This window comes from Triturus cristatus, chromosome 4_2 (genome assembly GCF_964204655.1).
Source record: "Triturus cristatus chromosome 4_2, aTriCri1.1, whole genome shotgun sequence".
Taxonomy (NCBI): Eukaryota; Metazoa; Chordata; class Amphibia; order Caudata; family Salamandridae; genus Triturus; species Triturus cristatus.
Window position 1 is genome coordinate 653,867,188 of NC_140586.1, and position 24,288 is coordinate 653,891,475.

At 49.3% G+C, this 24,288-nt stretch overlaps 1 protein-coding gene across 7 annotated transcripts in view; it reads right to left on the bottom strand.

The window, feature by feature from the left end:
* Positions 1–24,288, bottom strand: part of EFCAB7 (EF-hand calcium binding domain 7) — a 367,307-nt gene that overhangs the window by 165,996 nt on the left and 177,023 nt on the right. The gene's annotated exons all lie outside the window — the stretch shown is intronic.

The following is a 24,288-nucleotide window of genomic DNA, read 5'->3' on the forward strand; positions in this document are numbered from 1 at the left end:
GGTCTTTTTTTTTTTACTGTTACGGACCACTAAATATCTACCAAGGATCCCGACTAGCAACTTCAACTATATTGCCAGCACAAGCAGATCAGCCAAAAGATACTGAGTTACAAGAGAGCTCAGGAGTTCACATCTATAATTAAAATCGTCCACCAGAGATCCCAATAGAACCACTAACGGACTTAGGACAAGAGCAGCCTTCGAAATATCTTTTATGAGTGAAGAACTTTGAAAAGACCTGGGCTGGAGCACTACGATTCCACATGTGCAGCAAGTCCCTCAACATGCCATATCCTGGACAGCATAGGAGAGAGGAGTTGGCGTAGTATTTTATACAATCGAGATAGGGAGAAGTACAGTTATTTGTAAACATTTTTCCCATTCTGAATACTGGTGGAAAGTGCGCTTTCACATATAGGTTGCTACATTTCCTCCAAAGTGACTATATTCAAATTTCTACCCCTGCCCAAGACTGCATTTGGCTTTCTAAGAGAACACACTTCATTCAAAGATTTATACAGGCTTAAAATTATTTTTATATGTGCAGGGTTATTGATACAAGCTCTAGAGTCTGAATATCTGTCACCACATCAGTACTCCAATAACTGACCTGGAAAAAGCTGAAGAGTTACATTCTCAGACCACCAAAGGTGTGCTTGCATCTTTCAATGTCCAGATGGACTTGGTCTTTAAAGAGCTGACCCATGTGCAAAGATATTGCAGCATCCAGGACGAAAACTCCTAACCTTAAGCACTGGGGTGAAATCTAGTTTTCTCATCATTAGCATAACTGGTGGGAGGAAAGTGGTGGTCATATAGTTCTTAAACTCTAACTGTCAAATTCACGGATATGGAGTGCAACTGGCCTTTGCCTTCACAGAATGCACAATAAAGGCTTATGCAATAAAGTCGCATTAAAGACTTGTTCCTGCGAGCAACATTCAGATAGCTCTAGATCTCAATCATTATTTATTCTCTACTAGGCCTACTATTCTTAGCAAGATTAGCAACAAGCGCTTGCATTACAGATGATCAATGGGTAATATGGAATTAAACAAAGATAATAAGTCCGCAAATCAAGGACCATGGAGCCATTATTCTCTTGCCATTGTAGATGTTCTCCTTTCTGAGGATGTTTAAATCCTCATAAGTGATGGAGAACTGATTAGGCACACAGGGGATGGCTTTGTCCTTCTGAAGCCCAAACATGTTTGATACACAGAATTAAATGCTGGAGTCTTTCTTACCTTAGACAAACCTGTGCATTGCTTCCTAGAAGAAAAGTCAACTCTGATAGTCTTTGAGTAGTTATCCAAAGGATAATAAAATACTAGCTTTGGGGTACTTCAATATGTGGTAGATAACTCCCAAGCTTCTGCCTTCACAGATGCTTGGAAGAAAGTTGGGTTCAACAATCATAAGACTGGCCATACTCATTGGTTTAGAGGTTTTCGTGATATGATCCTAGCACAGAAGTCCTAACTGAAAACAAACCTGTTCTCCTGGTGAGACCACTACCTCACCACCTTCTCTCTATCAGGGCCTTTAGTTGAAATCAAGAAAAAAGAGCGAACAGATCGACTTCCTTCAAACTTTATAAACTAAGCACAGTAGAGCATCATTAACTCTACAGGAGTCTGACTGAACATGAACGTTCTGGTGGAAGCATAGTATGAATAACATACTTCTTTATTTTTTATGTCGTCTATGACTGCATTTCCTCACTAACCAATAGAAAGAACTATATGTCCATTAACACAACAGTGGGTTCCAGAGGAGCTCGTTGTTCTACATACACACTGGAATCAAACAATATTTCCTATTAACCCTGAAAAGATTAAACCAACAACATCAGTTTATTTTGGTTCCTACGTTTTTCCTTTCAGCAGGTGGATTTTGCAGAAGAAACACAACAAAACCTTTGGGAGATTATTGGGAGGTAAAATTAGGAATTTATAGTCATAAAGCCCCAGAAGAATAAGTTACTTACCTGTAATCCTAGTTCTCTTCCAGGGGTATCTGCATCAAAGTCATAAGCACTGAATATTCCCGCCGATGCGCGGGGACCCCGGAATCTATAAAAACAATTATATATGAAAACGTATATATATATATATATATATATATATATATATACTGCACTTTATATTTACATATATCATTTTTTCACAAACCAATGCAGCCTCCCAGAATAAATCAAAGGCTAATCAATGCTCTGAAAATCTGCTTTTGCAACCATAGATTGGAGAAATTAGACATGGAGGAGGACAAGAATAACTTGAACTCTCTTTAATGACCAGAAGAAAGTTAATCTGCAAAACAGCAGGCATTGTTAGCTCATAGGCTGCATTGAAAACTCAATAACACAGAAAATGAAAGCAATTGTTAGCATAAACTGGCATCGTGCCCTTAAGGCAGCCATGACCCCCAGCTTCCCATCATGGCTCTGGGGTTACAATTAGGTCAGTTGTTCTTTGCGGAGACCCGAGGGTTAGGGCACATATATATGACTTTAAAAAAGCCTTATTTGCCTAGGGAGGTGGGTGGGCTGCTATGACTTTGATGAGGATACCCCTAGAAGAGAACCAGGATTACAGGTAATTAACTTCTCCTTCTCTTCCAGGGGATCCTCATCAATAGTCATAAGCACTGAATCGACTAGCAAGCCCATCCTCCACCTGCAGGTAAATGAGAAGCAAACAAAACTATAGAAGCTGATTTCAGCATCAAAATACATTTCTCAAGGAGGCCTGGCCAACTTGAGTGTCTGCTCAAGTATCCGAGTAGAGACAATAGTGTCTCGTGAACATATGTACCGATTTCCAAGTGGCTGCCTTGCAGATCTCAGCAATCGGAAAGCCAGAAAGGCAGAAAAGCCACTGTCGCTGCCTTTCTTATAGTGAAATGAGCCTTGAAGGCAAAAAGAGGGGATTATTTGACAACTGGTAAGCCAGCTTGATGCATGACGTTATCCATCTGAGGATGGAGCGCTTAGAGGTTGGGAAACCTGTTCTGATGGAACCATAGTTTACAAACAGTTGATCAGATTTCCTAATAGCTTTGGACTTGTCTAAATAGAATTTTAAGACCCTTTGTAGGTCTAGAGAATGAAAGGACCTCTCAGCTAGTGTAGAGGGTTGAAGTAAAAAGGTCGTGGGTGAGATAGCTTGGTTAACATGAAAATCTGACACCATCTTCAGAAGGAAGGAGGGATGGGTTCTCAGAACTACCCGTTGAAGGGAAGCTTTGTGGACAGGCTTAAAGGGGGGCCCCATGAGCTTGGAAAGAACCAGGTTTAGCTACCAAGGAGGTGATGGAGGATGGATTTGAGGGAAAACTTTCTTTAACCCTTGCAGGAAATCCTTGACCACCTGAAGTTGGAAGAAAGACGGTTGAGAGGGTGACATTCTATATGCTGTAATGCCAGCGAGGTGTACCTTTATGGAAGTACATTTCAGACCAGATTTGGCGTGGAGGAGATAAGGTAGAATTACCTCCTCTTGACCCTTGGTAGGTTGGAAACCATTTCACACACACCACATATAAAAGAATAAGAGTGCCTTGTAGAAGTCCTTCTAGACTCTTTCAAGATGTTCATGCAGTCCTGAGGAAGACCTAGGTGTCTATACAGGAGGACCTCAGGAACCATGCTGCTAAGTTAAGCGAGGGAAGGTTGTCGTCATGAATACTCGCGTTCATTTTGGACAGCAGGTCCGGCCTGCAAGGTAATCTCCTGAGTGGGTATTCTGAGAGGTGCAGAAGGTCCGAGTACCACCACTGTTGTGGCCAGTCAGGTGCGATTAGTATCATCCTCGCACTGGAGTGGGATAACTTGGTTATGACCTTTGGGATGAGAGGGAGAGGAGGAAAATCGTGCACACAGCTCCCTGACCAGTTGATCAAAAGGGCATTCCCTTTCGACCCTGGCCGGTAAAACCTTGACGCGAAGTCGCAGCATTTTTTGTTTGTATCATCGGCAAAAAGATCGATGCTTGGACTACCCCATTCTCTGAAGATTCCTTACACCACCTCGTTGTGTAGAACCCAGTCTTGTTGATCGTCGAAGTGACGACTGAGAGAATTGCTTGAGCATTTTCATCCCCTGGCAGGTGTATTGCTGTGATCGACAGTTGCCTTGCCAGGAGCCAATGCCAGAGAGTTTGAGCCTCTAAGGGTAGAATGCGATATCGAGTCCCCCCGTTTGTGTAGATAGTACATTGTGGTCGTATTGTCCGTCTGGACTAGTATGGAGATGGCCTAAATCAAGGGAAGAAAAGCCTTGAGGGCTAGATGCACGGCTCGTCGCTCCAACATGTTGATTTGATAAGTCGGTTCTTTGGCCGACCACCGACCTTGAGTTTGGAGGGACCCCATGTGCGCTCCTCAGCCCTGGAGGGAAGCATTGGTGATCAAAGTTTGCGCCAGGGGAGACTGATGGAATGGCACTCCCACCAAGAGGTTTCTCTGATGTGTCCACCATGAGATAGAGGATTTTGCAGCCTATGAGAGATGAACCTTGTCGTCCCATCGAGCAATCCGTTGATCCCACTTGTGCTTCAGATCCTGTTGTAAAGGTCGCATTCGCAGACTGCCGTTGGGGACGAGGAAGATACAGGAATCCATTGACCCTAGCAGACAGGCAACCTGTTGGACTGAAGGAAAAGGAGTCTCCTTTTCATTTTCAGAGTGATAGATGATAGTCTCTCCTCCGAAAGAAACACTTTTCCTACGGCGGAGTCTATTGTCGCGCCCAGATAGTGTATTCTTTGATTAGGCTGTTGAACAGACTTCTCGAAGTTGACATGAAGGCCCAGTCGCTGTAAAAGTGCTAGGTAGCGTTGATAGTGGGTCCTCACACCCTTCAGAAGCCAGTCGTTGAGGTAAGGGTAATCAAACAGTCCCTGGCGCCGAAGAGCAGCTGCCACTACCGCCATGCATTTGGTAAACACTCGAGGAGCTGACTTCAACCCGAAGGGGAGAACTTTGAATTGGTTGGATCCTACTATGAGGTGTACGAACTTTCGGTGACGTAGGCGGACTGGAACATGGAAATATGCATCTTGCAGTCCGATCAAACTCATCCAGCCCCCTTGTTGGAGAAGAGGATATATTAGATGGAGAGCCAGCATGCAAAACTTTTCCCTCCGGATGGATTTGTTCAGAGTGCGCAGATCTAAAATAGGCCTGAACTCTGTTTTTCGACCTTTCTTTTTGACCAGAAAATACCTTGAGCATACTCCTTGTTCGCGTTGAGAGACAGGAACCTCCTCTATGACCGATTTTCTTCAAAGAGTGGATACTTCCTGCTGTAGCAGTTATAGCTGTTGGCATGCGGCTTTCACTGAAGCGATAGCTGGGGGTGGATGATGAAAACGTAGAGTACCCATTCTACAACATGCTTAACACCCATTGATCTTTTGTGATGCTGCGCCACTCTTGCATGAGGTTGGCTATACTTCCCCCTCCTCCCCCCCACTGGAGTGGGAAACAACGATGGGGGAAGGGAATGTTCATTGCTTTGAAGGGGTTTTTGTCGAAGCGGTGGATTGGCGTGGGGTCCCTCTCCCATGGGAAGTGTGACGCCCCTGATGATGGGTTCTGGGTTGATGTTGTTGCTTCGGATGCCTCTGCCATTGAGGGGTTTGAACCCTCTGATGGAATGGCCTGCGATCGTATGGCCTGTATCTGCGGTGGAATTCCTTTTTGTTTTCAAGGCCTACTGCCTTCAGGGTATCGAGTTTCGTTTTCATTCTGGCCATCTCATCGTGTGTGTTAGTGCCAAAGAGGGAACTCTCCAAGAAAGTAAGGTTTAGAATTCGTTGCTGTGCTTCAGGCTTCAGTGCAGTGAGCCGAAGCCAGGATGCGCGTCTGGCACAAATCCCATGAGAATAAGAATGAGCAGATAATGTTGCTCCATCCGCTGCAGCGCTAATAAACTGATTCGCTACCAAACTTCCTTCCTGTAATATTGCCTCAAAGTCTCTGCAATCCTCTTTGGGAAGTTTAAATGTTTCCAAAGAATCCCATAGGGCCCTATCATAGCACCCTAGGAGAACTATAACATTGAAGCAGAAGTGCCACAAACTTTTCTTTCCCAAGAGTCTTGGGTTCTGCTTTCTTTATCTGGAGGCACAGTTGAGGAGGAGACCACTGCATGCGTCTTTTTTGCCGCTGCAATAATCAAAGAATCCGGAGGTGGATCTGCTCTAAGGAATAGTGGATCCTGTTCCGGAGGCCTGTACTTTTTTAAGATCTTTGCCGGGGCAGTCTTTAATGTTGCCGGTGTGAGAAACACATGTCAAGTCAAGTCACAAAACTTATATAGCGCACTACATACCCATAGGGTTTCAAGGCGCTTAGGAAGGGGAGGAGGATTACCTTTCAAATATCCAGGTTTTAAGTTGCTTTCTGAATGCTAGGTGGTTCTGGGTGAGGCGAAGGTATGCGGGGAGAGAGTTCCATGTTTTAGCAGCCAGGTAAGAAAAGGATCTGCCTCCCATGGTGGTCTTGTTGATGCGAGGGATAGTGGCGAGGGCTTGGCTGGAAGAGCGTAGTTGGCGGGAGGGGGTGTAAAAGGACAGACGTGAGTTGAGGCATTCTGGTCCGATGTCGTAGAGTGATTTGTGTGCGTGGGTAAGCAGTCTGAAAGTGATCCTCTTATTGACGGGTAGCCAGTGGAGGTCTTTGAGGTGACCAGAGATGTGTTCGTTGCGTGGGATGTCTAATATGATTCTGGCTGAGGCGTTTTGGATTCGTTGGAGTTTCTTCTGGAGTTTTGCGGTAGTACCTGCGTAGAGGGTGTTTCCGTAGTCCAGTCGGCTCGTGACCAGAGCGTGGGTGACAGTTTTCCTTGTTTCGGTGGGGATCCAGCGAAATGTTTTTCTGAGCATGCGAAGAATGTTGAAGCAGGAAGAGGATACGGCGCTGACTTGTCTGTTCATTGAGAGTGAGGAATCCATGATGACGCCTAGGTTCCGTGCGTGGTCCGTCGGGATGGGTGCTTTTCCGAGGGCTTCCGGCCACCAGGAGTCGTCCCATGAAGAGGGGGACGTACCTAGGATGAGTACTTCAGTTTTGTCTGAGTTCAGTTTCAGACGGCTGTGTTTCATCCATTCGGCAACTTCTTTCATTCCTTCGTGTAGGTTAGTTTTGGCGGTGCTGGGGTCATTGGTGAGAGAAAGGATAAGTTGGGTGTCATCCGCGTAAGAGATGATGTTGAGGTTGTGATGGCGTGCGATGGCCGCGAGGGGGCTCATGTATACGTTGAAGAGGGTGGGACTGAGTGAGGATCCTTGTGGTACGCCGCAGATGACTTCATAGGCCTCGGACTTGAATGGTGGAAGGCGGACTCTCTGGGTTCTTCCGGTGAGGAACGAGGTGATCCAATCAAGTGCTTTTCCTTGGATCCCGATGTTTCTGAGGCGCTGTAAAAGGGTGCTGTGGCAGACTGTGTCGAATGCTGCAGAGAGGTCAAGGAGGATGAGGGCGACTGTGTCTCCATTGTCCAGTAGAGTTCGAATGTCGTCTGTTGCTGCGATGAGGGCGGTCTCAGTGCTGTGTTTTGCTCGGAAGCCAGATTGTGAGGGGTCGAGGGATTTGTTGGCTTCGAGGAAGGCGGCGAGCTGGTTGTTGACAGCTTTCTCGATGACTTTGGCCGGAAATGGAAGAAGCGAGATGGGGCGGTAATTTTTGAGTTCGGTGGGGTCTGCTGTGGGTTTTTTCAGAAGGGCAGTGAGTTCAGCGTGTTTCCAGTCTTCTGGGAAGGTAGCGGAGTTGAAGGAGCAGTTGATGACGTCTCGGAGGTGCGGTGCTATGACGGAGTCTGCTTTGTTGAAGACGTGGTGAGGGCATGGGTCTGTGGGGGATCCTGAGTGGATGGAATTCATCAGGCGGATGGTGTCCTCAGTGGAGATTGGGTTCCAGGCGTTAAGGGTGTTCACGGGGGGAAGGTGTACAGCAGATGGTGGGGTGGGTTGGTTTCCGGGTTGGTTGTCAAAGCTGTTGTGGATGTCTGCAATCTTGTTGTGGAAAAATGAGGCTAGGGAGTCGCAGAGGGTTTGAGAGGGGGTGATGTCGTTGGAGTTGGCCGAGGGATTGGAGAATTCCTTGACGATGTTGAAAAGTTCCTTGCTGTTGTGGGCGTTGTTGTCAAGTCGATCCTTGAATGCTGTTTTCTTGGCTTTTCGGATTAGTTGGTGGTGAGTACGGGTGGCGTTTTTGAAGGCGTCCTTGGTGCTGGTGGTAGGGTCTTTTTTCCAGGCCTTTTCGAGGGAGCGGCAGAGTTTCTTGGATTTCTTAAGCTCATCGTTGAACCATGAGGCCTTCTTGTTGCCGGGTTTGTTTTGACGTTTTTTCAGTGGAGCTAAGGTATCAGCGGTGTTGGATAGCCATAGGGTGAGGTTGGCGGCGGCTTCGTTAACGTTAGAAGAGAGGGCTGGGGTGTTTTGAAGGAGTAATGCGGAGATTTGGTCCGTGGTGATTTTGTTCCAGTTTCTTTGCAGAGTTGGTTGGAGGTGGTTGGTGGGTTTGGGCTTGTTGTAGGTGAAGTGGACGCAGCTGTGGTCAGTCCAGATGAGATCCGTAGTGTGGCTGAAGGAGACATGATTGCTGGAGGTGAAGATGGGGTCGAGTGTGTGACCTGCGATGTGGGTGGGGGAAGTGACCAGTTGTTTAAGTCCGAGGTTGGCGAGGTTGTCCACGAGGGTGGTGGTGTTGCGGTCGTTGATCTTTTCGAGGTGAAAGTTTAGGTCTCCCAGAAGGATGTATTCTTTGGAGGGGAGCGCGTGTGGGGTGATGAAGTCCGTGATGTCTTCACTGAATTTTGCGCGGGGTCCTGGTGGCCTGTAGAGGAGTGTGCCTCTGAGTGTGGTCTTGGGGTCGGTGTGGATCTGGAAGTGAAGGTGTTCGGAGTTGGCGAGGTTGGCGTCGGAGCTGGTGGAGATGCGGATGGATTTCTTATGGACGATGGCGATTCCTCCTCCTGTGTGGCTGGTACGGTCTTTGCGAGTGATCTTATAGTCTTCAGGGATGGCAATGGTGATGTCTGGTGCGGAAGAAGCGTTCATCCATGTTTCCGTAAGGAAGGCGATGTCCGGAGAAGTGGTGTCTAGTAGATTCCATAGGTCGATGGCGTGCCTGTGGACCGATCGGGTGTTGAGCAAGATGCATTGTAGGTGGTTGGGGTCGGGTATCTGTGGTGTGGTCGTAGTGGAGATGTTGTTGGTGCCGCTGAATTTGCAGGAGAAGCAGGAGAAAGGACCGTGAGTTTGTCCAGGGGCGGCTTGGACGCAGTTGGGGGCGCGACCGGGGTTAAGGGCTAGGAGGGAGGCGGCATCGTAGGTAATGCGGGGGGGCTGGGCAGCGCGAGGGGCAGGGGGTCTGGCGCTGGGCGCGGTCCAGGCGCGGACGGGCGTAGACGGGCTTACCTTTGGCGCACCTTCGGCGCGGGTTGGGCGCGGTCGCTGCGCGTGAACGCTGCGCGCGGGAACAACTGTCATATATGGATAGTGGAGGGGGAGGGGCGAGGGCGGCTCAGCTGGGAGGCGTGGCGGGCTCAAGGGAACAACAACAACAGTAACAGAGCCAGGAGTCCAGGCACTAAAGGCAGCAGAGGCCTTGTTGCGGATCTATGGTGCAGAGTTTCAAAAATCACTGAGGATGAAGTTTGGGGATAGGCATGTCGATGTTCAATTTTGCTGCCCCCCTGGTAAGTACGTCCTGAAAAGTACTAACATCATCCACCGGAGAGACTCTCGAAGGTGGGCTATATGTTAAGGTAGGTGAATTGTCCCTTTTTGAAGAATGAGTCGAGGACGAAGACCAGGAAGGTGGTCTGTGTCTTCTTCCATGACTACGTGCTGGGGACCTCCTTCTTGTAGGTGGAGTCGCCGTTCGAGCACGATCTCGGCCCTTCGGCGAGACTGTGGGAGGTCTACTGTCTGCACCTACCGAGCCATTGACAAAATGTGCAGGGGGCTGGAGTAGCTCAGAGTTTCTTGCACCTGTGTTGAAGATTTCTGCCAATGATGTACTGGCAACATCCACCTGTGGGAAAGGTGTACAGAGGATGATCTCTGCCCTCTTGTCTCTTGCTGTACAGGAGGCTCCGTTATGTGTTGTTGGGAATGCTCAGGAGATGGAGAGACTGAGCTGTCCGACGAAGGTAGAATGACCTCAGACGATCCTGAACTTGACGACACCGTGTGTCTTGACGCTGAACAATCAGTTTCTTACTGATCGAGATCGATGAGTCAATGTCGACTGGGAAAACTGTCTCGAAATCGAGCATTGAATCACTAAGACATCTTGAACTGGAATAGAGCGCTGTGAAGATAATGATGGTGTCCGGATTCTGGACGTCGGGAAAGATGCCGTTGACGAAGACTGGTGCCTTGACGCCGGCCTTGCCTTAGCCTTCGACGTCGATCGAGACCGTGTCGATGGCGAGTATTGCTTCGACGTCGGCCGTAAGATCACCAACGGAGACTGATGCCTCGACGTCGTACAGGTTAGGAGTTGACGGTGAACGCCTTCCGGACCTTGACTGTCGTCGAGGTGCCAGAGTCGGTTGAGGCCTCGACATTGACCGCCGCTGTGTTGCAGCCAATGGAGGGGTTCGTTTCAACATCGAGCGTCTATGAGATGACGCTAACGGAGACCTGTCCTCGACGTTGAGTACTGAGTCGACGCCAACAGAGACCGACTCCTCGGCGTTGAATGGTGCCGAGTTGACGTCAACAGAGGAGGCTGATAAGACACTTGTGGATGACGACGATGAATAGGCTTCAAACTCGTTTTCGGTGTAGTTTTTGACGCTGAGTGGTGCTCCAATACCGTCTCGTCGACAGGGAAACTCGTTTCGTTGCTGTAGTTATCTTCGCCGCCCAGCCCCACCCCGAACGAGAGCAGACCGGGACCTTACTTCTCGAAGGTCGATCTGGGTCTCCTCTTCCTTGAGAGTGCGTCTAGAAAGGGTTTTACAGTGGTGGCAGGTCTCAGAGGAGTGAGACTCAGGAAGACACAGTAAACACACAGGGTGGGAATCAGTGTTGGCCTTCTTCTTGCCACAGGAAGGACAAGGGTCAAAAAGAGAAGGCATGCTGTGACAGAAAAAAAAAAGTTTCTGTCAGAAAAATGCTAGTACTTTACTCTACAGGATGAAAGACATTGAGTGAACAGTAACTACCAGGTTTTTAGAGAGAAATTTCTTGACAAAAAAGACAAGAATAGCAGAGCTGAAAACTCCAGGGACCTGACTGAAGGAGCCGGAAAGAACAACTGACCTAACTGTCACCCCTGAGGCATGATGGGAAGCTGGGGGTCATGGCTGCCTTAAAGGCACGGTGCCAGTTTATTTTAACAATTGCTTTCATTTTCTATGTTATTGAGTTTTCAATCTAGTTTATAGGCTAACAATGCCTGCTGTTTTGCAGATTAACTTTTTTCTGGTCCTTAAAGAGAGTTCAAGTGATTCTTTTCCTCCTGCCTGTCTATTTTCTCCAATCTATGGTTGCAAAAGCCGATTTTCAGAGCATTGATTAGCCTTGGATTTATTCTTGGAGGCTGCATTGGTTTGTGAAAAAAAATATATATGTAAATGTATAGAGCTGTATATATAGGTTTTCATATATCATGTTTTTATAGATTCCGGGGTCCCCGCACATGGGTGGGAATATTCAGTGTTTATGACTATTTATGAGGATTCCCTGGAAGAGAAAAGCAAAAACAGGCAGCAGTAGGCCTTACATTACCCAAAGTGTTTCTAGTAATATGAGAGGGAGGAACAACAGACAGTAATAAAGAAGGAGCTGCTACTGGCATTCCTCCCCATTCTCATTACAGTGGATGAATACTAATACAACATACAAAATAAAACAATCAATAAAAACACGTTGATGATTTTTCACATCACTGTTTCAACGTGAATCCAAGTGAGTGCAAACAGCAAGAGAAGGCACAGAAATGTCCACATGATAGGGCAGCTTGTTGTACTAAATAAAAATGATTGAAGAATTTCACAACTTATGTCAAATGGGTAGGCAAACTTTTAATTATCTACAACATGACAAACCTCTCTGCTGGATAAAGTCATACATAAATTAAGTTATGCAACACAAACATCTTCTCTATGAAAATCAAAGATATTGGGCCAGAATTGAACATTTTCCTGAATCGAAGATGCTTAAACAGTATAATATCTCCCAGCAGCTTGAAATTATGTGATTACCTTTTATCATTTTAAAAGTCAGTAAAATAATCAAGGCTATCGGTGTTGATACTCTTCACTGCAACTTCTTTCCCTTGTGTAAATGATCAAATGACTAGGTAGAGTTTGGTCCACGCTCTACACCTTCCATCAACATATATATTGTAGAACCGTATTCCTTAAGTGCCATGAAACAAGTTGTTCCAATACCAATTACAGAATATGACCTACACTCCACACGAGGATACAATTGACACTATAAAAACAGGAGAGGGTAGCACCAAAGAGGAGAAGGAGATAAAGACATGGGTGTTACAGAAGCAGTTAGAAATTCCACAAGTGCAGAGGGGGAAAACGAAGCAGACTTGACCAATATTGGTAGGGAAGCCTATTAGCCCAAAAAGGAGGCACCGAATGTGACTGGCCTCTGGACTACAGCAGCATCATCATTAGTGTCTTAATATGAGGTTTGCAACAGATGCTGGAAAAGGAAAAATTGGTACAGCAAGCAGCAGGAGGTTGCATGCAAGCTTGGCCAAAGTAAGACCCAAGGATGGTCCTTTCAGAGGAGCTGTATGTGATAAACGGCTGGGAACTCATCTTTTGAGTTTTCATCAGTGCTATTTTTTCAGTTTCAGAAAGGTAAAGCAGAATGCACAAGTTACTTACTTGTGTAACGATATATCTGTAAGAGACATTAGTTACTGATAGATTCCTTACCTTAGAATATCCCCAGGCGTCAGACTGGATCCGGAAAGTTTTCGTCAGCAGTACCCCTGCGTGTCGGTAGGCATCGTCGTGCGGCTCCGTGTACGCCGTTGGCGCCGTAGTCACCGAGATAACGTCGTTGGAGCTACTTAGACGTGCTCACGCACGCTGATGTCAGTTCTGTACACGACTTTCCGCGCCAGGAACGCAGAGCCATGCCAGAGACCGACTACTGGTGCTTTAAAACTAGGGCCCTGAAAGGGATGACCTCAACCCTAGAGACCAGTTCGCAGAACGGGGAGGATGGGCGAGCGGTAAAGAATCTATCACTAACTAATGTCTCTTACAGATATATCGTTACACAAGTAAGTAACTTGTGCATCTGAAAGAGACACGTGAGTGATAGAATCCTTACCATAGAATATATACCCAAGCAATACCAACCCCGGTGGTGGGTCTGCAAAGTGAGATTACACCAGAAAGTCATGGAGAACCGAACTGCCAAAGAAGCCGTCTCTCTGGACCTGACTGTCAAGATAATAGAGCTTAGTGAAAGTGTGCAGTGAGGCCCACGTGGTCGCCTGACAGATGTCAAGCAGTGGGACACAGCGTCCCAATGCTGTAGTAGCCGCCGTCGCCCTGGTCGAATGGGCGCGCAACCCTACCGGAGGCTCCTTTGTAGCCAAAGAACACCAGGCTTGAATACACAAGACAACCCGGCGGGAGATAGTTCTCTTGTGCACGGCCCGGGATTTCTTGGCGCCCACGTAGCCAACAAAGAGCTGGTCATCCACCCTGAGTGGTTGTGTGCAGTCGAGGTAGAATGAAAGCGCACGTTTGGTCCAGACGGTGGAGCCTCACTTCCTCTCTGGAAGGGCGCGGAGGCGGAAGGAAAGTGGGCAGAGAGACAGTTTACCCCAGATGAAAGGCAGTGACTACTTTTGGTAGAAAGGAGGGATGTGGGTGAAGCACAACCTTGTCCGGGTGAACCACCAGGAAAGGAGGTTTACATGAAAAAGCCTGGAGCTCACTCACACGCCTAGCGGAGGTGATAGCCACCAGGAAGACCGTGTTCAAAGTTAAGAACTGTAAAGGACAGTTATGAAGAGGCTCAAAGTAAGTATGTGAGAACCAGGTTCAAGTCCCACTGAGGCATCACAAAAGGATTAGGAGGGAAAAGGTGAGTAATGCCTTTGAGAAATCTATTGACAATAGGGGACTTGAAAAGAGAGGGCTGATCAGGCAGCCTGAGAAAGGCTGAAAGAGCAGAAAGGTAGCCCTTGACAGTGCCCAGAGCAGAGCACTGCTGGGCCAAAGAGAGAAGGATCAATAGGACCTCAGAAAGAGGGGCAGAAAGGGGATCTACAGCTTTCGCTGTGCACCATGCCACAAACTTGTTCCACTGACAGGCGTAAACAGTTTTAGTTGAGGGACACCTGGCTGCCAGAATCACATTACAGACTTCAGGAGGCAAGTCAAATGGAATCAACTGTCGCTGCCCAATCTCCACGCAAGGAGGTGGAGGCTGGACAGGTTCGGGCGGACGACTGTCCCCTGGTGCTGCGACAGGAGATCCTCCCAAAGAGGCAGTCTGATTGGGGGATCCACGCTTATACTGAGTAGCTCGGGATACCAAACCCTTCGAGCCCAGTCCGGTGCCACAAGAATGACCCCCGATCGCACCTGAACCTCTTCAGCACTCTGGGCAGAAGTGGTATAGGCGGATAGGCATATAACAGACCGTAACTCCATTCGCGACGAAAAGCATCGCCAAGCGAGGGCTGCCTTGGAAACTCCAAGGCACAGAACTGCGGACATTGCGCGGTCTCTTCGGCAGCGAATAGATCTAACCAAGGTTCTCCCCACAGATGAAAGAGACCTTGCACCACCTCCGAGTAAAGACGCCATTCGTGATCCATTATGCACAGGCGGCTGGGTGCGTCCGCCCTGGTGTTTAAAGGACCTGCCAAGTGGTGAACCACCAGGAAAATGACCTGATGTTCCAGCCATGTCCAGAGACGCAGAGCCTCTTGATATAGGGTCCACGACTGTAGGAGAGTAGGGTCTGCAATCCTATGATCACCCAGATTTTTTTGCTTTTGCTTCATTGGTTTACGACTTTCTCCGGCTGTGGGCCTGCCAATCAGACCCACAGCCTAGCTGTTCTCTCTCGAAATTAACACACATGTACGTTAGGTGCATCCACTAATTGGAACTGGGCCGCCTTGTCAGTCCCTGTCTCAGCATACCACAGGTATCCAGGGCATCGGTGTACCCAGGGCCTACCAGGGGCTGAAGCATGTATTATGCCACCCCTGGAATGGCCGCCCAAATCTGACACAACTGGCTGCACGACAGCTGGGGCCACGTGGTGTAATCACCCGTTGCTGTAGGTGTAGTATTCCTACCCCTAAACCCTAACATGGACACATGGGTTCCTATCAGTCACTCCTATGGCAGGCCTTATCAATCCTGAAGGCAGAGTGCAGGGGATCATGTGGGACGGTGCTCTGGCGCGAGCTGAGCCCGTCGACGGCTTGTGGAACCAAGTCCTAATAGCCGTTCCATGGTGACGCGGGCCAACTACTTTTAATGCCTTATAATCCTAGCGGTTATTTGCTAACTTTGGCCTCGCATCACCTACACATGTCGAGTAAGGTGTCATACGAATGGGAATACGAACCCCTCGCCAGTCCGGGTGACGGGGTTGGCATTCCCCCCCTTTTAGAGGGACACGACATGGAAGTAACCTTGAACCCGGTTAAAGTTGACTCAAGCCTCAGCATCACAAAATGGATGCTGCCACCAGACACAAGTCTGACCTCCCGCTGCTGGGGGACCTTCCAGCAAAGGGAGCTTGGACAAAGGGTTTCCTGTCGAGGGCGGTGTTAGCACCGTCCCAGACAGGGTTTGTGTATCCCAGGTGGGCAAGGGCTGAAAGGAAGGTGACTGCAAGTGGCACCCCGGTGCTCACTGTGCATAGCCCGGCTCAAACCAGTTTCGGGGGCACACCGGCCCCTGAGCTGGCGCGAAGCCGGACAAAGGATAGGGGTGTAACCACCCCCCTCCTGGCTCCACCCATAGGTAGAACCTAGTCACGGGCCAGCCCCTTTTCTTAGAATAAAGGTAGGAGCGAGTCCCCTTCCCAAATTGGATAATCAGATAATCGGATACCTCCGAATCACGAACCACTTTCCACGAAAGGAACTCTTGACTATTTCTGAAGACTCTCCCTTGTGGCTAAGGAGTAGCCACCCTGCACCAGCAGGCACCACCTAAGCGCTTGCGGTTTGCTGTAAGTCTCTCCTACGGATCAAGACTGCCCAGCTCGACGAGACCCGAGTTCCCTGCCATCTCTGACCTTTTACCTCCCTCATCAGCTCAGCTGAGAGTCGTAGGTGTGACGAGACCTGCGGGACCGGCTATCTTCAGGACCTGCACGACGCTTATCTAGCACGCCCACCGAGGGACCCTTGAGTGAGTGCACGTAGGGTTTGAGAAACCCTAAACCCTGAGCAGCTCCAGCATCGAAGTCTGTCTCCCCAGCATCCACGAGATCTGCGTGGGGGGCCCTTCCGCTCCTTGCTGTTCACCGCGTTGCCCGACCACTTGCCGACCGGCTTGTGGCCCGCTTCACGACGCACCACGTTTTGTTTCATCACTAGTCTGGTTGCTCCAGACTGGCTCTTGCTCCCCTTCAACAGAGGAGTACCCCGGACCCTCCTGGTCCACTCCCGACGCCATCTTGACTCCCCCGCTTGGGTGGCCACTGCCAAGATCCGCTGCCCCTTCCTGGGCCCAGCATCATCGACAGTAGACACCTTCGTGGGACAGCTCGCCCTCCATCCTGGTCGCCACCGCGCCTCCTGGTCCGAGGAACAGCCGAGTCCGACGTCACCCACTCACCTGGTCGAGGTGACTTCCGCCGGTACCCTCCTGGTACCCACACGATCGCTGGCTAGCGGTTGAGAACTGAGTCCCCTCTGCTTTCAGGTTTCCTTCACCACCGATCCAGGCTTGGATCGCTCTGAACATCGTCACTGGTCGCCTGCCAGCAACTTCTTCTTTCAGGCTCCTGAGACTACACGAGGACTCCCGACATCTTGACGAACTTCCCGCAGCCGCAGCCTCCGGGCTAGGTAACTCGAGCATCTCGGTGCTCCATCGCAGGTTCGCTCTACAAGTGTCCAGTTCCTTTTTCGTTTAGTCCCACTGATCGGATCACTCCGGGATCCGTATCTCCAGACTCTAACCATTCGCATTTCACTGTTAGTGTAGGTGGTTTCTCGTGCCCCTCGGGCATTTGTGTAACTTGTGCAACTGAAGTATTTTCCTAAGAGTTTTGTAGTGTGCTTAGCTCCCTGACTCATAAAGAGCCAGGGTAGTCCTGTTATAAATAAATATCCTTTTATTTTCATAACAACTTGTGTGGTGTCCTTTCACTTGGTGTTCAAGGGGTATATGTGATGGTAAACAGCTGGCTTAACACGCCCTCTAGAGTTTAGCCTAAGACTGCTCGTATCCACGCTACTAGGCTAGCTGGTCTAAAAGGTTGACTTACAACCAATCATCAATAAGGGTCGTTTGGAATGATACACAGTGATCACTAGAATAGTGAGCACTACATATCAGGCCAACTTCTCACAACGACCCCACCCCGCCTTGCTTGATGCAGTACCACATGGCGGTGGTGTTGTCTGTGAACACCTGCACTACTCTCCCCTTGACAGAGGGAAGAAATGCTTTCAGTGCAAGTAGGATTGCCCTGAGCTCCAAAAGATTGATGTGGAGCTTGAACTCCGCCTGAGACCAGAGACCCCCGATCTCTGCCTCCCCCATGTGGCTGCCACATCCCAAGAGGGACGCGTCCGTCACCACTGTGTGCTCCGGTTGGGGAAGGGAGAGGGACCTGCCGCTAACCCAACTCTGGTCAGGGAACCACCACTGCAAGTTCTGTGCAGTGCCCTCCGAGATCTGGAAGTAGCCAGACAGGTGTCCCTAATGCTGCGTCGACTGGAAATTCAGGTTCCACTGCAGGGCCCGCATATGCCATCTGGCATGATTGATCAGCAGGATGCAGGAGGCCATGAGGCTCAGCAGCCTCAGTGTCTTCCTGACCGAAACCCAGGACGAGGGCTGAAAGATCGAAATCATAGCCTGAGTGTCCCGGACACGCTTTTTGGGAGGCCAAACCCGAAAGCCAGCTGAGTGCAGAACCGCTCCAATGAAGAGGAGCTTCTGAGAGGGAATCAGATGCGACTTCGGCACGTTGATGTAAAACCCCAGCAAATGCAGGAGGTCGGCCGTAGGCTGGAGGTGGGAAACGACTGCCTGGGGCGAGCCCGCCTTCAACAACCAGTTGTCGAGATAGGGGAAGACTGAAACCCCTGATCTGCGCAGACGAGCTGCGATCACCTCCAGCACTTTTAGGGAACACCCGAGGGGCGCTGGTAAGGCCCAAAGGGGAGCCCGGTGAACTGAAAGTGCTCGTGGCCAGCCGTGAACCGCGGGTAACGCTGGTGGGGTGGCAGGACGTGAAAGTAGGTGTCCTGCAAGTGTAACGCTACCATCCAGTCTTGCGGATCTAGGAAACGATTGACGTTCAGAAGGTCTAAAAGACGCTCGATGGGCCCCTATGCCAAGGGTGCTGCAACTTCCCGTTTGCAAAGTGTCAAGTGATCCTCCGACATGCGGTGGTACTGACGTGGCAGAGCAGGAGGAGTAGTCTCGAAGGGGAGGAGTAGCCCCTTCGGACTGTTTACAGAACCCACCTGTGTAAAGTGATGGCGCGCCAGTGGGGGAGGTGATGGCGAATCCAGCGGCACCCTGGCGTGCGGTGGCCCTGAAACAGTGGACTGAAACAGCAGACTAGGAAGGTTTTGAGGCAGCAGTAGTAGGGGTGGCAGTTGACTGATCTGCTCGCTAGCCCTGGGACCCACCCTGCTGTTATACAAATTGCTCTGCCCATGGAGAATGCGGGGTCAAGAGGCCTCAGCTGAAGCACTGCAGTGAGGAGATTTGCCCTGATAGGCACTGTAGGGAATTTGAGGTTAGGAGCCTCCTCTACGCCATATCACAGAATGAATCCACCACCTTTGTAGCTACGGAGGAGGGGGACAGTGTCTCAAGGTGTGGAGATAATTCCAGCTTGCTGGGATCCTCCATATTGTCAATCTAGTGTAGATCATCCTCACAGCGAGCTGCTAGATGGTCGTCAGACCCCTCCTAGTATCCCCCTTTGGTCTGGAATAGGAATTGGAGGCAGGACAAGGCAGGCTCGATATGCCGGATCCGAAGGCGGCGCCGAGGCCGGAGCCGATGCTGGATCCGAAGGCGGTGCCGAGGCTGGAGCCAACTGCCGCGCCGAGGCTTCCGGCAGTGCTACGGCTGGAGCCGACGGCGGCTCCGGGACCAGAGCCAACGGCTGCGCCGAGGCCGGAACCGACGACAACGCCGAGGTCGGAACCAACGGCAGAACCGAGGCAGGAGCCAACGGCGGTAGCGACGAGCCCAGAGCCAACAGCCCCACAGGGTATCTTGAAGGCGAAACCAGGTCCAAAGCCGGCGGCACGGGGGCAGAACCACCCAAGGCGTCCGCGGGGCCCAAAGGCGCTCCGGTGGGACCCGATGGCATAAAGAAACGGCCCATGGCCGACAGTACTTGTACTTCTTCCGGAGGCACGTACGGTCCCCAACAATGCGGAGGCCCCAAAGGAGCCGCGGGGGAGTGACCACCCGCCCCCTTCACCGAGTACCGCGACCGGTTAGGGGGAGACGAAGTGCGACGCCGCTCCTTCGACCTTAATGGCGCTTGTGACGTACCTGTCCCTGATTACGATGAAGGATGGTGTCGGCTGCGCCAGCGATCCCTTGACCGCCCATGGGAGTGGGACCTTGAGTGGCGCGGTACCAAGTGCCGGGCCTCCAACCACTACCGGGAATGCTCCCGCAAGTCTCTGCGCCATGGCCCGACAATCGGGGCACGTCTCGGGGAGATGGCGTGCCCCAAGCAGAAGAGACCCACGTTGAGTGGGTCCGTCACCGACATGGTCCGACGGCAGTCCACACAGGACTTAAACCCGGGCATCCCCACTGCACCAAAAGTCGAATTGTCAACAAAGACAAGATACAAGTCTCATAAACAAGTCAATTTTATTTACTAGGAGTACCACTCTCTCTTGGATCTGTGCTTGCTGGCGTGGAAAAAGAAAACTGACGTCAGCGCGCTTGGGCACATCTAAGTAGCTCCGACGACGTCATCTCGGCGACTACAACGCCATCGACGTACAAGGAGCCGCACGACGACACCTACCGACACACAGGGGTACTGCTGACGAAATCTTTCCGGATCCAGTCTGACGCCTGGGGATATTCTAAGGTAAGGAATCTATCACTAACGTGTCTCTTTCAGATATGGAGAGTACATGTGTTTCCTGTGCTAAAAATGAGAACCTTCTGAGTATAGGTTCACCAGGTGCATCTAGAGCTTATTTCTCACCTGCTGACCAGAACAATGAAATGAATGTTAAGAATGATTTTGCATGTGCTGGGGAGGGTTGTCACCATAAAAGAGGCGGCCGTGATTGTGTCCTTAGATGCCTCAATGGCATTTGATACTATTGAATGACCATACCTTCTTGCCGTTCTCGCCAAAATGGGGTTTGGGCCAGTATTCATAGCATGGGTCAGACTCCTCTACTCGGAGCCATTGGCCCAAGTGGTGGTCAATACCAAAAGATCGGACACATTCCAGTTGAGTCAGGGCACCCGTCAGGGCTGTCCGCTGTTGCCCCTGCTATTTGCCCTCTCGCTGGAGCCCTTGGCGGCCTGGATCCACGGGGATCCGGTGATTCGAGGACTGCGATAGTCGGCAGATTGGGAGGACCACAACTCGCTCTATGCCGATGATATACTCCTCTACCTAGCCTCCCCCAAAATGTCTCTAAGATACGTATTGGACATTTTTATGGCCTTCGGTAGATATTCGGGTTAGTCTATCAATTGGAGCAAGTCTCTCATATATGTCCTAGGAAATGAGACTCCTGCTCTACGGGACTGCCCAATGCAGACAGTGAGGGAGGGCTTCCGCTATCTTGGGATATTTATTACAGCAGACTCTAAGCTCCGGTACGAGCGAAACCTGTTCCCGCCCTTGCAGAGGCTGAGGCTAGATATGCCAGTTGGAGGACACTCCCACTCTCATTATTGGGCAGAGCTGCTCTATTTAAAATGATGTCCCTGCCCCGTTTTTTATACGCCCTGCAAAACTACCCAGATCTGGTCCCTGCGAGATATTTTAGGGAAATTGAAGGCCTGCAGAGAGAATTGCTGTGTGATGGGAAGCCCCGAATCGCACTTTATAAATTGGTCTTAAATTGGTATGATGGCAGCATAAGTCTCCCCGACATTAGGAAATATCATAGGGCTTCTCGTCTGGCCGCCATTAATCAGGGCACCTACCGTAAACCCGATGATCCAGGTTTTACCATGGATAGATGGCTGCTGCCTGGCGAAACTACAATAGAGCCCTCTATTCAAACCCCAAGAAATTCCCCCTAACTGGCCCAACCAAACACTCTGTTCTGATTTGGCACACGCTAATAAAAGTTTAGGTTGGGACCGGAAGCTCACACTGGCAACTCCCCTTTGGGACTCAGATCAGCTGGGCAACCTCCGTACCTCAAAGGGATTCGACAAATGGGATCTCATTTGTATATTCCGGATTGGTGACCTTCGGGTGAAGGGAGATATGATTGCGTTTGACATTCTCCAACAATTCAGGATCTCCGGCTCAGAATTTTTCCGCTACCTGCAGATTCGCCACGCTCTTGTCACAACCCTGCAGAAGAGCACAGTCCCCCCTGAGTCTTCACCGCTGGAAGACAGATTGCTCGATGGAGATCTTCCTCAGGAAGCAATCTCCTTAACGTATAAAAAACTGATTAACAATACCCCGGATCCTTTTGAACGTTTACGTGAGTGTTGGGAAACAGATGGACTTGAGATTGACGACGAGGAATGGAGGGAAGCGTTGGCCTCGCCCCGAGAGGTGGCGATTTCCGCTCGGCTACGACTGGTCCAACTTAAAATATTGCATAGAACGTACATAACTGGGCCCCAAATGGTTCACATGGGGAGGGGAGTGGGGGGGGATTGCAGACGAAGCTGTGGTCAGGTGGGCACCTTCCTGCACATACACTGGGAATGTGAGCAGATACAGGAGTATTGCCTGGAGATACATGAGGTAATGCGGGAGGTACTGCATAAAGACATTCGCCCGGAGGCTAAAAGATGTCTCCTCAATGTGTGAGAACCCACTGATTTGACGGGTATGGAGAGGCTCTGAGCTACTCTGGGTGCAATGGTGGCCAAACGTGATATAGCACAAATGTGGGGGGCGGGCATCCCACTGACTCTGGCCTTCTGGAAAAAGATTGGTGTATAATCAGGGAAAAAACGGTCTATGGGGCACAAGGATGCCCTAAGAAGTGGCCCGCTGTGTGGAGTAAGTGGAATGCCTACTGAGAAGATATTTATGTGGCCCCTGTGGTCCCCTCGGAGGATGAACCTTTGTCTCATTGAAGCCCTCTCTATGATCGACATCTGTCCCAGCTCCAATGATGCCTAAATGTAATCACCATATATATCATTGTCATGTAAGTACACACTGCATTTCCGAACGGCAATGTTTAGATTTAATAAAAAGATATCTAAAAAAAAGAATGATTATGCAAAGTGGAACCTCCCTGCAGAATCTAACACAGGAAATGTGGAATTAAAACGCAATGAAAAGCAGGTGGAAAACCTCCCAGGGAAAGATCAGTCTTTGCTGGTTTAAGTGTGAGTGATTTTCCATGGGGGCACCAACCGGTCCTCTTGAGACCCAAAACTGTGTGGAGAAGAGGGTCCAGAGGAACATTGCTCATGGACAGGGAATGTGGGCATCATTCAGCCTCCTTCTGCCAAGTAGCCTTATTATTCCCAGCACTCTAGCGAAGTTCTTGGCAAAAATGACATAGGGTGAGCAACTGAGCCAAAATTGCCATTACACCAGCCACCAGGAAGGACAAAGATCCACTCTCATCTAAGATTTCTGCTTAGTTATTCTTCGTTTGTAGTTTAGAATGTTTAATAAATAGGTTATGCTAAGGTAGACTTTCAGTAGAGCAAACATTTTCCTATATATAAGTATTTTGGGGCTAGTGAACAGAAAAGAAATGCAACTGTTAAGGTGACAAATCATACAATAAACCGGTATCAAAGGTTTTCTTAAATTTGAGATGAAGTGGATTTACAAAGTTATGTCAATCGTATCTCAAAACACCCCCACGCTATACCCAACCTCAGATCTCTAATTCTCCATAGGAGTCAGGAGGTCCCTACTCAGTTGGTACAAGGTCAATCTGTGGCTCAGTAGAGAGGGCTTATGACCCTGGAGTGCTTCTATTTTTTTTCTAAAACCAAACAATGTATTAAACGTTATCCTTCTAGCCACTGGGAGCCAATCAAGTTCATGGAAAACAGGGAAACTACTGTCACATTTTTTCACGTGCCTCAACAGCAGGGCAGGGACATTGTGTAGCTCTACATTTTTTAGGCAAAGCAAGTCCTGTTGAAGCTCTTTGTTGAGAACTAGCCTTTACTTCCCGAGATACAACTGTGAAGGCAGCACACTAGATTTTTAGGGCAGTTAAGTGAAATTCAGTATTAACTTTAAGCTAGTCAAGGCCCCCTTCATACACATTTCTCCGAGAGTAAAAGAGGTTCTAGGCAGCTGACAGCCACCCCAATATCTTCTTCGCAATTGCAAAGTGGGATTTGGGGCAGCTGTGAGCTGTCCCGATAAAACATTTCTTTATTGTAAAGTCAAAAATACTCAACCTCTGCCCTATTTGGGCAAAATGGGCATTGGGCAAGGCAGAAAGGGTACTCCACATTTTACCTTTGGAATGTGACATCCCACATAGTCATTTAAAAAAAGCTGTAAAAATGAAAGAATCAAAATGCTCAAAAGTTTTACCATCCCTACGGAGCATGAGAGATTACCATAATTATACCGTTAAACTACTTTGTGCAATTATTTGTCATTCACAGAAAAGATGTACTAAATACCCAAGGGAACAACATGTGTGGCTTTTTTTTTTGCACTTTTTTTTTAGCAATAAATGCATCCTCTCGTTATTAAGGCATGCGAGAACGCGTTTAAAGCTAAGATATGGCGCAAGATTTCACATATTTACGTGTAAGCAAATCACGCAAATTGTGCACATTCCTAGTTGACACCTGAAGGTTGTTTTGTCTCTGGCTCAACAAACAGCAAGAGGCGGTGTCTTGGCCAGCTTAACCCTGTGCAACAGAAGTATACGGTCAACCTC